Raw genomic sequence first — 4,234 nt, 5'->3', positions numbered from 1 at the left:
GCATCATGACTTTGGTTCAATTATGTGCTAGTTCTTCCTCACATTCAGCATCTGCTATGCATCATCCTTACTCAAGACATCCATTTCAGTATGATAGTCTTGAGTTGCCCTAACTCTACTTGTCGTGGCATTTGGTGTTGCTTTGTCATTAGCTATGGTTAAGCTCTGCATTATTATTTATAGGCATATAGTAGATGTCTTAAGAAATAATTCATAGTTCCACTGCCTTCCATTTGGTTAGCTACAACCCCTACTCATTTTTGTTCTTTGTTCATATTCTAGGCACGTTGTTCAAGGTTACCTTATTTTCATGCCCTTTGTGAGCATTATTTCATTTTTAAATTAAAGAAAGGTAATGGAGAGCCAAGCTTGACCCATATCAACATCTTTGATTTACATTACATGTTATCTTATAGCTATTCAAACACTTACAACCTAACCTTGGTTTCATTTAGATAGTTGGTTGCTCAACTTCATCATTGTCTAAGCAACTCAACCTTACTTTGTTTTTGCTATATTATTTGAGTTTGTAAATGGGTTAAACCTTTTCTTGTTTCGCTTAATTGGCTTGCATATTGTTTTGAGCCTTGGTTGAATGGTTTCCTACCACCTTTTTGCTGGCTAAAGAACACCTTAGACCTACTTCTCAGTTCTAGAAATATGGAACTTGGCCTCACCATTATGTTTTTGACTTGAGTAACCATCTACTTGCTTTCCTCAATCCATCTGTAAAGAATATGGCCTTTAACTATGGCCTTTCTACTCGTTATACATTTGTTTGGCTATTGTACCTAGATTGCATGGAAACTTATTATCATGTTCCAAGCCTATGTTCTATGGTTTATTTGTTATAATACATGAGATGGACTTAGCCTACTTCAAACTATGGCTTTATTCAACATGCACATTGTTAGTGGTATTTTAGATAGTGAGCGTGCCAAAAACCTAATCTACTTAGTAGTGTAATTAGATATAGGCAATAATGAAAATAAAACGAAATTCAAGACAACAAGAACACATGCAAACAATATGCGAAACCCAATCTTGTGAAAGAAAGAAACATAAGTGACCAGTATTGGATTCAATCTTAACATCTAACATTTAAAACCCACAACATGACAGAAAAATGACAAATATTCTATAATCGAGTTGAAAATAATGAGAACTTATAATCAACATGTGGAGTGGTGGCTTTTCTAGTTAGATGTGCTTTAAATCCTCTCTTTGGGAGGGTCCGTTCCTTATGTGCTCCAACTCCAAGATCCGGTAGGAATAAGCAGGAAACTCTCCAATGGTGGAGGGACAAGAATAATGAAATGAGAGTTTGGCAAGGTCCATGCGCACGCACTATGTCTCCTAAGTAAGCATGAGTGTATTACTAAGATGTTAATTAGCCATTTCTTTATTTATGAAGGGTCGCATAGAAATCAAACGTTTTTTGCACATTATGTATAGAAAGCAAGGGCTTTTACATGCACAATAAAAATAGGGATAATCTATATGCCTCATAAATTGATCAAGTGATGGGTTGACTTGACTAAGTACCACAGGGTCACATAATGGTGAAGTGGGTTGCATATTGTAGGTTATGACTCCAATAGTGATGTATCTAGGCAAAATTACTCAAGTTAAAGAGGTGAGACAAATTAGGTTGATAACAATTGCCCCATAATGTGTGAGGTTGGGAGCAATTTGTATAGCTAAAATGGATCATAATTTTTATCCTAACAATGGGATGGACTAGATAAGGAGGTAAGAGGCCAAAGATAGAGAATCACCCATAAATGACCTTAGGAGAATCACTTGAGAAACAAAAAACTACGAGGTGAGATGTATATATGATCTAAACATAAGCAAGATGGGCATACCCATGCTTGTAAAAATGTCAAAGTACAATGTGGCATCATGGTGACATGGGGCCAAATCAAAGTACATAACATGATCAACAATTGTAAAGATGGCATAGTACAATATAACCTAGGATTATGACAACATGGAACTAGATCAAAGTACATATGAATAATCAATACTACATCATATTTGCACACATATGAAAAACATTGGCACCCTAAAGGGAGGTGAACAACCAAGGAAGCCTTATTGAGGAGAAAAAGGGGGCTTTGGATCTATAAAGAGCTCATTGGATGCAAGTTGAATTTGGAAGCTCAAACATAGTTGCATAGAACCAATCAAATGTAAAGAAGTATAACTAGTAAGATGTTTTAAAGAATCATACATGTCCAGTGGTATTTGGGTAGAATTGGAACATTAAACCATTGATATATAGAGATCTCATTGATGTGATGAGGAGTTGGAATCAAGCATGTGAGAAAATACTAATCTAAGGAGAAATGATGATTGTCCTTGCCAAGTTTGTGATGATCCACTAATGAGGCAAATGGGACCAATGTACACAAAATCTCAATAAGGAAAATTTCATAAAAATTAGGGTGTAAAGGTGCCCCTGAAAACTAGCATGAGGTGTAAAATATTATAACAAATGTAAGTGACCAAGATTGAGACAATAGTGGATGAGAAAGATAATGAGAATGGGACTATATACTCCTTGTCTAGAGCACAGTGGGAGGGTTGACCTAGTAGCAATTGTTGAACTCTGAGAGTGATGATAAAAAAGAAGGAAAAGAGATTATAAATGACAATCTAGAAGGTAAAAAAAAAATAGGCACCATAAATAATAAATTAGGATGAGGGTGAATCAAGGAGGCATATGAGTTGTATTAAAACTAAAGGGGTACTAAGATAGATAGTCTCCAAGGCATAAGGTATGAATCAATAGAGGATGCTCTAGAAAGGGGCAAGTGAAACCACCAACATAAAGAGATTGTGTAATAGAATGGTGTCAAAAGATCACAATGTGTTTTTCCCAAAAGAATGAATGAATCTAGATATGTTACAAAAATGGAGACAAGAGCCCTATATATGCAACCAAGAGAATTAATCTAATATGATTAAAATAAAATGGACAATGAAGCAAATAAGTGTTGGAAACTCATGGAAATTGTTATGCAACAAGCTCACAAATAGATAGATCAATGACTTAAAAATTATCCTCTTCAAGGTGGAAGCCTCTTTACATTACATAAATGAACAATTCTTGGATGATACAAATGACAAGGCCTCCTTTGTATATATAGGAGTCTAAGGGGTCACAATATAATCATAGCATGCATAACAATAATAATGTAAGGGCACGACAATAACAATAGTGGGCTGATAGTTAGAACGGCTCTGCAACGGACCATGGCGATTACCTAAACAGCGCACGGACGAAGAGGTTATGGTGCTCACAGCTATGGGGAAAACAGAGACCTTACCACCATTAGCGACCACGGTAACTGTTTCTTACCTCTTGTTAATTTTCACCGTTGATTGACCGTTCCTAGGGCACGATGTCACCGCCTGCTAGTTGTTGCCCTAGCTCTTTGACTGACGCTCCCCACGACCATTACGGAAGCCCTGATCCCACCACAGCATGGATACCATGGATCTTGATGAAGTCAACTACATGGCTGACCCTAACCCTAACCAACAAATTTTCAGGTGACCTAACCCTTCGCCAGCCCTAACCGTCCCCCGTAACCCCTCCACCTCATACCGCAACGGTCGTCCTCCTATGGTTACCTTACCTGGTTCATCTGCCTCCAACCTTCATTTTGACTGCCTCTCCATCACCTCACCGGAACTAGACTGCCCGCCTCTCTCTTCGGCGACCCTTCACCTCCTTGCTGCTTGCTCACCCTCCTCACCGCCCTTTGAACCCTCTCCTCCCAATGATCTCCTCCGTGCTCCCCACTTTCCTTCCACATCTGAACCTGCCCCTCCAGGAGATTCAGAGCAGCACCCTCCGCCGAATAATCCATCCACCGTTGCAGAGGTCACAGATACTGGCCTGCCTTCTAGGTGTTTTGAAACCCCGGCTGTCAAAGTTCGTCCATCTGTACAAGGACCACAACACGTGCCTCTGGGTACTGCTAACCCGCTTTTGGATCACCCCACCACCCCCAGAACTGGAAAAAGGAAAACAAAGTGTGTGAGGGCTTCCCGAAAGGATTTCACCCTCACGTTCAGCGAAGGTCTCACCATGGGTGAAGTGGTCAACACGGCCGGGAAGGTCCTGGTGGGAAGGGTCAGAGGCTGAGCCTACTCTGCAGAGCGGCTCAATCAATGGGTAAAGGAAATATGGGGAAACACCTTCAAAGACCTCCCTGAGGTA

This window comes from Pinus tabuliformis, chromosome 4_1, assembly GCF_031772625.1.
Source record: "Pinus tabuliformis cultivar Carrire ecotype Pingquan chromosome 4_1, CPIR1, whole genome shotgun sequence".
Lineage (NCBI taxonomy): Eukaryota > Viridiplantae > Streptophyta > Pinopsida > Pinales > Pinaceae > Pinus > Pinus tabuliformis.
The sequence above is the reverse complement of the archived record's forward strand: the minus strand, read 5'-3'. Positions refer to the sequence as shown.